Source organism: Daktulosphaira vitifoliae, unplaced genomic scaffold (assembly GCF_025091365.1).
Source record: "Daktulosphaira vitifoliae isolate Bord-2020 unplaced genomic scaffold, ASM2509136v1 Scaffold_3, whole genome shotgun sequence".
Classification (NCBI taxonomy): Eukaryota; Metazoa; Arthropoda; class Insecta; order Hemiptera; family Phylloxeridae; genus Daktulosphaira; species Daktulosphaira vitifoliae.
In genome coordinates, this window is record NW_026099574.1 from 22,476,875 (window position 1) to 22,490,727 (window position 13,853).

At 30.1% G+C, this 13,853-nt stretch overlaps 1 long non-coding RNA gene across 1 annotated transcript; it reads right to left on the reverse strand.

The window, feature by feature from the left end:
• Positions 1–757: 757 nt before the first annotated feature.
• LOC126900222 (uncharacterized) lies at positions 758–10,221 on the reverse strand. Its single transcript, XR_007702821.1, has 3 exons — positions 10,052–10,221; positions 8,558–8,713; positions 758–1,522 (listed from the first exon to the last, which is right to left on the reverse strand). It is a non-coding gene; the product is annotated as an uncharacterized LOC126900222 (long non-coding RNA).
• Between the last annotated feature and the right edge of the window lie 3,632 nt (positions 10,222–13,853).

Consider the following 13,853-nt stretch of genomic DNA (forward strand, 5'->3'; position numbering starts at 1 on the left):
TATAAAAAAATCTCAAGTGGAGCTAATGAGACAAGAAACTGCGACTATCGTCGTACTAACATAATCTATAAAACTACATTGATAACAGTTCAACACTGAAAAAACAGTATTTAAAATATATTGTATAGAATTGATACACGAAGTTCAATAATTAATATGATGATTGAAATGTTAAACAGTATAATTCTAAAATCTTAATAAGACATAATTAATATATACTTTTTTTATTTAACAAAAAGAATTATTTAACAAAAAAAGGGAGGGTGTCATTCTTAAAAATCAATCTGTATATATGTAACATTAATACCTAATTTTTTTTAATTTGTATGTATTATAAGCATTTGTATTAAACCAATTTTTTAATTTCCAGGAAAGCAAAATTAAATATTCCTCTTTTATTTAAGCTCATGAAAAAATATAATTTAATCTTTAAAAATATGTCTTCTAATATTAATACCATTTTCACATTACAAAATATTTTATGTAGTGGTTGAAATAAATTAATAATAGAAAAATACCAATTTTAGTTGATACGTTTCATTAATAACAGATCCTCAAATAAATATTATGGTTTTTTGCATATATAAAAAAAAAACGTTCATATTTTTCACCGGAATTAATGTACTTTAATTTGATAAGTACTTGTTGTAAAATTCTTACAATAATATTTTTTTTATTTGTCTTAATAAAATATTATTCTTGAATTTTAGCTCGCAGAATATCCTACTTTAATAAAACACTTTACAAATGTCTCAAATGCCTTCGGCATAACGCTAAAAATGTTTTGCTAAATTTTGTTTTTATGGTTTCTAAAAACGTCAATGATACAGTAAATGTGTGCTGCGGGCAAATGTTTCCAACTTAAAGTCACAAGTAATTGCTTGCAATCCACAAAGATTTTCATTATAGTTTTGTTCGGTTCTTCTTTAATACTTCTTTTCTCCAGTAAAAATTGCATCCACCCTCGTTCGCCCATACACATTATCCCAATAATATATTACAACCAAGTCGGAAAATGAAGAAGGAATCAAAGGCACAACGTGTTAGCACATTGTGAGTGGGTGTGTTTGGGTAAGAGATCAAACGTCCGCTTGTCGACAAATATACAATAGGTTATCTAACGGATCCAAGGACAATTGGAAAGTATGTGTAGTTGGGGAAAACAAACTTTACGATGAACGAAAAGTCACAAATGGAGCAGATGAGCAGCTGGTGCAAGGCGCTTGATCATCGGGTGTCAAATCTCAGTGGCAAAATAATTCTTTCGATTCTCTGGTTTCCACTACAGTTCTCGTCTCTTTCGATTTCCTAAGCTGCACGGAATACCTTCTTTTTATTTGACAACAATACAATCGCTTTTTCAACTGCTGCTGACTATGTGTGTGGATTGGTGCGTAAACACAGACCACGATTTCGAACAAAACTGAATATTAACATAACTCTGAGGAAGATTAAAAATCATTGGATGTCGAATATTTAATAAATAACGTTCTTTTTCCACCTCGAGCCTCCATTTCTGTTTCTAGACATATTAAAATTTGCTGTTATTAATGATAACTATAAAATTATAGAATAACTCTAGAAAAGGTTCGATCAAAACATTTTTTTCATATTATGAACATTTCCTTTTTTTTTTAATATGTCACATAAATTATCAATAAAGTTTTGGTTTAAACAATTTTTAAATGGTTAATGTAAGTTTTGATAGTAGAGGGATTAAATATTTTGTCATTAATTTAATACGTTTTATAAAAGTTATTAGCTATAACTTTTGTTTAAGTTTTAAAAATGACACTTAGCATAACCTTATTAAAAATTACATACATTTAGAAGTATTTGCGGATAATTTTCAAAGGGGTACCTAAAAAACAATTCATAAACTGTAGTAACACTCCATTATGAGTTATTAAACTTAAGGGAAGCAAAACCGTTAAAATACAATTTCTACTTATATAGAATTATTAACTATAAAAATGTTTACGTACGAACAGTTTAAAAGGTGTTTATAAAGTTAATTTTAGTTTTGAAATAATCTGGTCACTTTGGGACACTGAAGTTTTAGAATATACACAAGTCGAAAAAATAAAAACGGACCTTAAAATACATTTAATATGCGATATAACGAATTTCAAGGGACAGAAATAATAGTTTGTTATATCAAAAGCAAAACGAACAAAAATTTGTTATAACGTGATTATATTATAAACCGACATACAATAAAATGATATTCATTTTCATTAAAGTAGTATAAAAATGTAAAGCTTTATTTTTAGAGAATAGATTATTAGAAAAAGATAGAATTACCCCAATATTCATTTACTAAATACTGGTTATAGGTCATTTTTACAGAGCTCTCATACACTTATCGATGGGTAATATCTTAATAGTAATAATGTACTCGAGAACGTTATAAAAATCATAAAAGCAAGTTTCAAAAATATACAAACTCGCGTATTATAAAACGATATCTTTGCCAAAAAAATCTTTGTTACATCGACAAAACCAATATCTATTTAAATTTTCGAGAAATATTCAAAGTATCGATCGTTTTATTTATTTATTTTTTATACGAGACAAGTCCAAGATAGCCATTATGATATAATTGACAGTACGTCATTAATAACACAGAATTATTCATAAAATTCTTATAAAACAAAACAAATTGGTTTCTTTGTAACTATTTCTGAATACTTATCTCATTAATTTTAATAACATCCATAGAATGCTACTATGTAAATACAGTTATTTTTGTCTGTTTTTAAATGGCTTAAGGTGATTTTAAGTTTTGAAACTGTATTAATTGCGAATAGTAAATAAAAAATTTGCTTAATCGTCGCCTTTGAATGAAAAGTTGTATTACGACTTTTTGAAATATGTTTTATTCGATTGAATAGTTTTCTTTTTTACGCTGCATTATAATAATGAAGAATATATAAAAAATATTCATTACTTAGAGAGTTACAAAGAATCAATAGGTTCGAAGTACTGAAAACTTAATAAACAATTGTTAAATTAGATTTATTAGTTGGAACTATCTTATTTTAGGAGACAAATAAGAATGAAAAGATTTTATGTAGCCTATGTTTCATTTCCTCGGAATAAAAAAATCCAGAACTGTATAATATTACCTCGTCACAGTACTTTTAATAGTAATCAGTAATATATTAATTCATATTTAGTTATAAACGTTAGTATTACTAAAACTGTGCCATACACTTGCTTAAATTAAAAATGTTTTAGATAATAAATATTTTATTTAATTAAAATTAAAAAGGGTCTATAAGTAGAAACTTTTGGTTCTGAACGTCATGTCCCAATAATTTATCATTTATCCAGCTTATAACTAACACATAAATTGTTAAATAAGTTTTATTACATTCTGTATAAACAGTCGAAATATCAAATATTTCTAATTATAGATTACAAAAAAAAAATCACTGTGTACAATAAATTGCTATCCTAAGACACGTAAAAGTTGTATTTGAGAACCTTTTCATTTTATGGCGACGATTTGAAGTATTTCAAATTGAAACTAATCTGTCACATCGGTGCCACCTATCATTGGTCGTATGAGTGAATCTAGTCTATAGATTTTTGAGTTTGCTAAGATTACAGGTGCTATTGGAATAGTAACAGGAGCGTTAAATCTTTAAGTAAAATGGCGATAGTATAGAGCAACTTACTTAGATTTTGTTAAACTGTTCACAAAGCGAAAAGTAATTCACCGAGAGTAAAAATTGACGTCAAAGAAGATTAAACCATAAGCGCGATTACTGATGCAGTTCCATTTTGGGATTTAATTCTAGGAGGAGGAATGATCAAAAGAAAATAGTTGAAGATTCTGTTGATAAAAAAATTCAATAGTTTTACTTTAAGGTAAACCAGAAAAATAATTATTGTTTTTAAACGGTTAATATATTTTTTTTTTATTGTTTAAGTTACAGTTATTTCAATTGAAATCGTATCTAATTAATTGGTTGTTATTAAATAGTTGTAGTTTTAGAAAAATTAACTTTACAAAAACTAAACTAAAAATGAATAGATTTTAATTGCATTGTCCTAAAATTTTAAACATAGTTTACACTGTATATTTTGATAAAATAGGAATAAGAATAGTGTATACCACACTAAATTCTTTTATAGTATGTTACAAAAATGGCCCATAAGTTATGCAGTAATCAAACCTGCTGATATATCACATAGTATTCTTTTGGGTGTAATAACGCGATGTCGCCCCACGACGTTTATCATAATAAATCACATTGTAATGCTTCTTAAATAATGTGTATATTTATATATGAAGATATATTTTTATACGTTAATGCAAAACACGAAAACGCAACTATATACTACTTATCTTGGAGAGGTTGACTAATCCATATGAATTACTGTCACGTTATATTTATGCCAACTATCAATAATTGATACATGGCAATTATTTTTGGTATTGCGACAGCAACATGTTTCAAAATAATGTACTTGAAAAACGATAAATTAATGCACTCGGTGGGGTAGAAAATAGTCAATAATTGAGACGGTAGCCGAATTGTTGTATATTGTGGTCGCGTGTTATGTGTTTGACCATATGTTGGGCTATATATACGTAGAAGTGTTAATGTGTGGTGGTCACCGTCATCGTTTGCAAACGGGGATGGGGTCATTATCTGGCACATGCTATCTTTTGTTTATTAACTGATCCGTTCGCCTAGATAGCGCTGATAATTTATGTGGTCCTCTTCGAGCTAGTTTTATGACCCTAAAAAACATCTTCCTTTCTAACCCTTTTTGTCTGCTAATGGCTACATGACCCCGCTTGATGGCACGCGGCTGATACCCGAAACGTTTTGTCAGAACAACGAATCCGCCAAACGGGTAATAAACGTTCGGTAATTTGGATAATTGACCTACAGTATTGTCTCTGCGAGGTGGATGTTTTTATGGTAGCTCATAATATAAGTACGCATTTCAGACACTTGTGTCACATAGTAAAATATTTATCATTTTTAATCCAATTAAATGCATAAAACACGATTGATGCAACACTTAAATTAACTGACGCGCCGTAATGAACCCATAAATAATTTATTAATTTTATTACATGATAAAATTAAAGAGCAAAACTATGAAGTTTTGAACTCTATATACAACTAAAATAATTAAACGTAAAAATTTATCTTTCCGATAAATAGTCCATGAAATATAGAATGGTTTGGAATTGAAAAATATTTTTTTTATTGCACATTATGAGGAGTGTTTTAACATTTTTCCATCCGTTAGTTTTATTTAGTGCGCACACAAAGAGTACATGTGCGTATGTAAATGATTGAAATTTAGTTTTTTGTACGCAAAATATATGAATGTACAATATAAGTTAAATAGAAACGAAAATAATAGTAACAATAATAGACAATGATAACCCAAGACAATAAGTTTGTAGAACTGTGGAAAGGGATAGAAAAGTCGCTGTTCAACAGTTGCACAGACGATTACATTTTTAAAATTGCAAAAGCTCATGGAAATTCCTTGCCCATGTGATCTGAAGAACTTTATTTATCCACACGCGAGCTTATAATTCATGACCTTTGTTTTACTTTTTATTTATAGCAAAACAATACCGCATAAGTTCAATTCAACGTTACCACTTTCAGCATTATCAGAATGAGTTTTTGTTACGCATTGAAATGTATGCATTATGATACGACAATGAAAACTTTAAAATGACAACTCATCGGGAAAAAAGTTTCTTTTACCTTTTGAGCTCGATGCAAGATTTATAAATGACACAATACATTACTTCATTTTTATTTTTTTAATGAAATCATATAAAAAAACCTATCACACTGTGCAAGAAAAAGTTATTTACCTTTTTAGATAAATTTATTTTTTTGAAATGTTGTTTGATGTAAGATTTATTTTGTAGTACTGATAGATTCTAATTCTACAAATAATGTGAATTTTACATGATGCTTAACCTAGTCTTTTTATGATAAAAAAAAAAACTGAGGAAAATGAACAAAAACATAACGAACCGCAATGAAAACTTTCAATATGTTTCCACGTGGTCAAGCAGTTGAAACTTGAGTATTTTTTTTGCGTTTAAATTTATGAAATCTACCAAAATAAAAGGTTAATCTATACAATAAGCAACAAATATACGCAACCAAAATTAAGTGGACATTTTATCTGGTACAAAAATGTATTTTAATAAATTTGGAAATTGAATTTGAGGATATTTCCGGGTATCGTAGTTATACATAATAATATTATTATTGAACATATTTTTCTAATATTTAAAAATGTAACTATAAGTCTTTTTTAATTAAAATGTAATTCTTTGAAGTATGAGATCAATTAGTTCAAAACATGTTTTACCNCGGACATTTTATCTGGTACAAAAATGTATTTTAATAAATTTGGAAATTGAATTTGAGGGTATTTCCGGGTATCGTAGTTATACATAATAATATTATTATTGAACATATTTTTCTAATATTTAAAAAAGTTAAAAATGTAACTATAAGTCTTTTTTAATTAAAATGTAATTCTTTGAAGTATGAGATCAATTAGTTCAAAACATGTTTTACCAAACGGAAATTCGATAATCGATGCATATAAATGGACCTTATAGATTGGTACACAATTAAATGAATAATATTATTATTCAAGTGAAAATGCAATAATTGTTGTGCAAAATTGGATAGGAAAATTCTCTCTAACCTCATTAAACCGTATTTTGTTATGAGATAACAGCTAATATTCTGATTTTCGAAATATATACCGAGAAATGTTTAAAAAAGTTAGCGTGACAAAGGACTGTTGATTTAAAAGGAAATGGGAGGTGATACTAATGTAAAGAAAAAAAATCGGGGTAACCTTTTAAAATGCATTTTCCCGGATTTATCGTAATTGGTTTTTTAGCTGACAACGTTAAAACCGGGTAAGTGTTAAATACGTTCTCCGATGACAAACGCATCCCCTTCGGTTCATTTTTGTTCAATATTTTATCCCCAGCCCCATTGTTCTTGGTAAGCGCGTTGTTTGCTCACCGTAATTCTAAACGAGCAGTTACTTAGTAAAACGCAACACTCTCAGCCGCCGCTTACTTATAAAATCATATATTTTTTGGCCGATGTATTAGTTTTTATTATCACATGTTTGTTTGTACGATTGTCTGTGTGTGTTTGCCGAACGTATGCTGCACAATCATATTCGTCGTTCCCCTCAAGTACATGGACGTGTGTTCGCGCTTAATCCTTAATTCCAGTTACAACACTAATCCCGCCCCTTCTCATCTTAAATATATTTTCAATAGTGCGCATTCACACAGTCACATTTCTATAGGACCTCATCTACTGTATGACAACAATATAAAAACATCACCAATCATTTTTATGTACAAGTTTAATCACATACCCAGTGAATAAACCGGCCACTGGTGTAGTATTTTATAAGTCTACAGCGATAATAAGCTAAGTGAAATTCTATTTGTTTGTTATTTGATCCTTGACATGTTACTAAACACCGTTGGTTGGGCACAAACATAGAATTATGGAACATTTTATAATTACACTTTCAATGAACAATTATTAATTACAAAGATTTTAAATAAAAAAAATCTAGAATATGATTAATAATGTTATATATAATAAAATTAGATAATTTGTGGCTAAAAGAATTTAAAATCAAAAATGTATTTTTAGTTTTAAAAATGTTTAAGTATTTACAAAACGACATTTTAATAATATTAGGTATTTTTAATCAACGAAAAGTCGATATTTCTAAATGAATTAATAATAACAATAATGTTTGATTTGTTAAAGTGCCTTTACGATCAACCAAATATAAATTTGAGATGTCGTTTTACTAATAAATGCAAATCAATAGTTAGATTATTTTATTGGGAGGCAAAACATTCAAGGATGTCAAATAAATAAATAACGCTTCCCTATTTTATAATATACCCTATTTTTTTAACAACCCCGTTCTTGGATATTTAATGAAAAATAAAGTAGTTTTAATTTTATGCTTTGATAGCATTTATTCAGTCGGCTACCTGCCATTAGATTGCTGATTGACAAACAATCAAAAATCGACGGGCTATTCTTTTTTTTCGAACATTCACGTGCCATAGGTTAAGTACCCGACAGTTTTTATTGTTGGAAGTAAATATTAATTATAGGCGGTTCAACTACCGGTTGACCCTAAAAACTAGTGTTTCCAGTTATCGGTTATTATTCGTTAAAAAGAACGACGGACACAAACAGATGGACTCCGTTTAATTTATACTACCTATGTATACATTGTGTGTCTGTAGTCCGAAAAAGGCACTTAGGTATCTAAGTATACTACTCGTATTCCGAGCATTTGTTAGATGATGCCAAACTCCGATAACTAGTAATAAGGGCGCGTATACACAAACAACACGAGCGGGCACACAAAAGGGGATGTGAAGCCATGTGCCCCATCGTGCGCCTATTTGGTTTATAGATTTACAAGCAATTACATAATTCATTGTTTACATACAGCAGTCACTGTATAGTCAAATAATATGATATACCTTTTCAGTGCCGCATAAGAGCTGTGGTCACTTCCTGTGTAATTGTATCCATCTGAGGCTTAAATTGTTTTCCGTAGTATAATTGTTTGGTATAATGATTATCACAAAGTCATCATTGTCGTCATATCAAACATGTTACTGTAATACGCTATGAACCTGTATTGTTTAACTATGGTAATTAAAGGTAAATTTAAAATTGAAAGATTAACATAAACGTGTTGCCGAGAAAAATGCGATTTGATCGTAACAAATTACAACGAGCAAAACTTATTAATTTATGTGACGGGATATCAAATGACATTTAAAAAATATCGTTATATTTTAGTAGTTTCCATGAAATATACGAATTTCAATTACGTTTTAACACTTTTAAAGCGTTGGCGATCTATTAAAATTCAATTTTTTATTAAGTGTGAAATTGAATATCTATATCATTATACAGCTGCTGCCATAACAGTGCGTGTGTTTTGACTCATAAGCGGAACAATTTGATTTATGGACTCGATTCGTGTCACGACGGAAATCCGCAGATGTTGTTGGATGTGTGAATTTTATGTAAATTACAACATGACTTGATGTGATGATTTAATTTCTCGATAATTAAAATATAAACGCCCCGAGAAGTTTATGTCGGTGGAAATAACGACTAATTTACTTCAAGTTTAACACGTGTACGCCATAATGATATTTAAATTATTTTCTTACGACCACAATAAATAATCCTGGCGAGTCTCTTTAAACGTTCACCTCAGCAAAATAATAGTTTTTTGAACAGTATAAAGTGCATCCATTTTTGATATTACTAATAACGAACGCAATGTGTACAATTTGGGTTTAACGCGGTCTACGAATGCATAAATTATCAAAAACAAAGTAACGCGAAATATTCAGTAGATCAAAAATTACAAGGATCACGAAAACGTCGCGGACCACTCTGTAAATAAAAAAAAAACTTTACTTGGCAAACTTGATTATCATACCTAATATTAATATAATATCTAAATTACTTTTACGTTCGTATGTAATGCAACTAGAAGAATCTGTTAAGATTAAGAGACCTATTAATCAGCTTCGCACTTGTTATGTTACAGCTGTAATTGCGATGTTTCAAAAAATTGAAAATTCAATTCCACAAAAATGTGCAGTTAGACATCCGTCGACTAATGAATGCAATTTATTAAAAAGGCATGTAGTTTTCGTTCAACCGTCTAAGGTAAACATTGTGTGAGCTATAGAGAGGCCCATTAACAGAATTACTGGTCAGAAACCCCTAATTTAAATCAATTACCGACAAAACGCGTCTTATCGGATCTCCCGAAACGGCACTCACGGCATGGCGTGTGCCTCATCAATTATTTACAAGCCACTCCATTGCATACATTATTCGGTAATTAATAAACTCTAAACATTATATTATAAATGCGCGCCGGCCGCAACGCATTATGATTAATTATTATTATTATTATATTTTCTGTAATTACAATTAGCTATTACCTGCAAGGGTGGCCAGCAACACGACGCACGGCAGAAGTTGCGATGGATTTCCGAATCTTAACTAACCGGAACCGTCCGTCCACGTGTTTTAGCCGACTGCCAGTAAAAAAATGTATAAAATATGCTAGTGGGCGTGTACGTCCAACGTGTACATTGTTTAAAAAACCAACAGTCGTTTTACATGTAAGTACGTTGTTTCCGACTGTAGTCGTTTATTACACTATTATCATCATTTATGACCGAAACTAATGGGTACAAAATAACATAATCTCTCATGAAACAGAATGGCAAAGTAAATATTGTCCATATAATAATAATAATAATATTACCACTACATGTTCAGTGGGCTGCGTTATAATATTTAGTCATGATAACACAATTGGACGTGTCCTTAACATGTTTAACGACAATATGGTCTACGGAATTTTTATAGGACGATTTTTTCAAAAATAATTTTAGATCCATTGTAGTGCGAGAACACAATTAGTCCTCTGAAATAAACAAAATTATGGTTTAACGTAACAAAAGCAGTAACTTAACAACAAACAATATCGTAGTCGCTGCTTGACGACTACCGGCGCAGTCATAATTCAAATAAAATTCATTTTTTAATATAACATAATGATATCATTAAACGTTTTTTTTATGTAATTGAAAATTAAGTTCCTTTTAATCATGTTATGTTTCCAAAAACAATGTTATTCCAATGAAATCAACATCGTACCTGGTACTAATTACAAAATAACAACAACACTTTACAAAATTTACCAACCGAATTGGATCAATCTAAATTCTTTCTGTAGACATGAAATTTAGTCGGTGTACAAAAGTAGCAATTATATTCCTAAAATAATTTTCGGTTATGTGTAGTTTCAATCTTGAAAACATCTTTAGCCCTTCAAAAACTGGTCTTCGAAATTACTTCTCAGAATGTCAGATGGTGTTTGCGGCTTAATTATGTGGTGCAGTTAAAAAAACGCACGAAATGCAAACATTACTATTAGTTAAACAAAAAAATTTTACGTGTGTAAAAGTATAACAAAAAAATTATTTTTTAGATGCATCAATATATAGAAAATACATTACTGAGGAATATTTTTACAAAGTTACTTCGATTCTCTAATTGATTTTTTAGCCGTCTGACATGAGTCGAACAGCTAAAAAATTGTAATGGTCAGATTGAAAATTGATTCATATCATTACTGATGATTTCGCTTATATTTTTTTATCAGTATAATTACAACCTCGGACAGGAAACTATTGTTCCGAAAATTAACTCCGCTACGAATGTGAAATATAAGCACAAAACTGCAGACGTGAGTATATCTGTAAATACTATAAATAATACAACAACCCATTAAAGCTATAAAACATTCGGGAAAAAAATGTTTGTAAAACACATTTGGCAGACTTATATTTCACTTGTCAGGTTTTATATAATTATTATGATGAAATCACAGTGAAATTTAACTTGGGCTCACTAAATGCAATAATAAAACATCATTCGAGGGCTTCTTTTATTGTTTTTGAAATTTGAGACCGCACACGACGTCTGTGGCTTTTTTATAAAATTAAACACCACAATTAGGGGGATGTGCGACTATTGCTGGTCGATTAATGTAAGTAATGATAAAAATCTGTCGACAAACAGTATAATATAGATTAAGTACGTACACAAAGACGCAAGAATATGGTGGGCTTAGGGTAGAGAACAAAAAAAAAAAAAAAAGAGAGAGAGATTTAGCCCGAAACCTCCTACCCCTGCTTTTCATCGACTGAGCAGTGAAATTAAAAAATATAGAAAATTAAAGCCAACCCTATAACCCTTCCGGCATCGTTTGTTCATTAAAGTACTCTCACACACGCATCGCAAATTAGTCAACAGTTGAAACCTTTTTAAGAAACTTCGAACAAAACAACAAAAATAATAAATAAATAACTGCGCTTTGATTTACACCCTACTGCCGTACAGTTATTATTATTACAACTCTTGCTCGGTCCAACCTCATTTCAACGCTTTGCACTTATTGTACATTATTATTTCCATGACGGATGGATATACATATACATATTTTTTTGTATTACTATTTCTTTGCTACAAAAGAACTGGCGATTTTTTTGTCCGCCCACCGTGCCCGCGCCCAGTACACCGTATACTATTTTTGTTTCGGGGCAAGCACCCCGCGGTCGATACATCAACAATAATAATAACAAACAAAAAATGTGTGTGTTTGATCGCCGTTTGTTATAATATTATTATTATTATCGTATAATACTGTAAGAGTGGGCGTGAGCCTTTGGGTAGTCGGTTCCACGGCGCCGTTATACATTTGATGAAAAAGTCGCCAAACAGGAAATAATTAAACCTCGGTCTAGTTATTATCTCAGCTGGTGCGTTTCGGACCTGAAGCTAAAAACTTATGACGATACCGGTTGAATGAAACATAAATAGGGTGGAAGTATATTAATATAATCTAAGCAGTCTCCTTTATTGTTCACTCCGGAGGTATACCCGAACGCCTATTTTATTCGCCTCTAAATAATTGCTGTACTGGAGTAGTTTTTTTTTCAATAACCGTTGACTTATGTGGCTAAAAATGAATTGTAAAAGCAAAAGTTTTTGCAATAACAGGACAACATTAATTCGATAACTATAGTCTATTATAATTGACTCTATTAGGAATGACTTAGTAGATTAATCGATCCGATAAACTTATAAGCTGAACTGAACGTTTTACAACACATAAAATAAATACTTAAGAGATAATAATTATGTACAGTTATTGTAATTTTAAAGTCAATAAATTTCAATCACTCGATTTTTCTAGTCCGAATGGTTGTCAGATTCAAAAAATAATTACATCTGATCCATTTGGAAACATTTAATTAAAAGTCCGGCAATATTTTTAATTTTCAGATCATTGGTCAATTATGAAATTCAATATAACTTATGTTTTCAGAGTTATTTAGCGGAGAGATTTGACGCGATCAAATAACCAAAAAATAATTTGTTTTCTTTTGAACGTGTGAAAAATGAAATAAATAAGTTTTTAATGTATATCGTCTCTGCCGATATCAATTTACTGAAACATATCACAGTATTTACTTTTCTAATTTCAGCTCTTCGCAGTTTTTTTAGTGCACCTATGGGATATTTAATAAGCTCAGTTGTTATAACTAAGTTTAATTGTATCAATTATCACTCGGTGTTATTAAATTACTAAATATGATAGTATTACTGCTGCATGAATAATAATAATAAACAAAAGGAATGTTGTTTTGCAGTATAGCAATCTAATGACAGAATTTCATTGTGGGAACGGACGAGTAGAAGAAATTACCAAAGAAGTTGTATTAGGTCGACTGTAATAAAGAAAAGGCACATTACAGTAGAATATGTTTAAAACTTCCAGTTGTGACGAAAACGCGACTGAATTACCCAAGTATTCTGAACCCTAAGGAAATGCGACACCCGACAACGGTGATGGACAAATGAATAATTTTTTACATACACTAAAATCCTTTCATTCTTTATTTTTGCGCACGGTTTGCCATGTACAATGAGTATGAGCGATTAGTGCAAAAGACTACTGAATACCGTCGAGTGTTGTACGTAAAACCACTTTTGTTTATTCAACACACGCACTGCTATTATTTTATTGTTCATTTGCTTTTCAAAACTATTGTCCTGCTGATACAGTTTATTTTCCGTATACGGTCGGGGTAAAAAATTAAAACCGTTTTAATTGGCATATTGCAATAAATGTAATATTGTAATGAAAAACATAATTGTTTTTATACA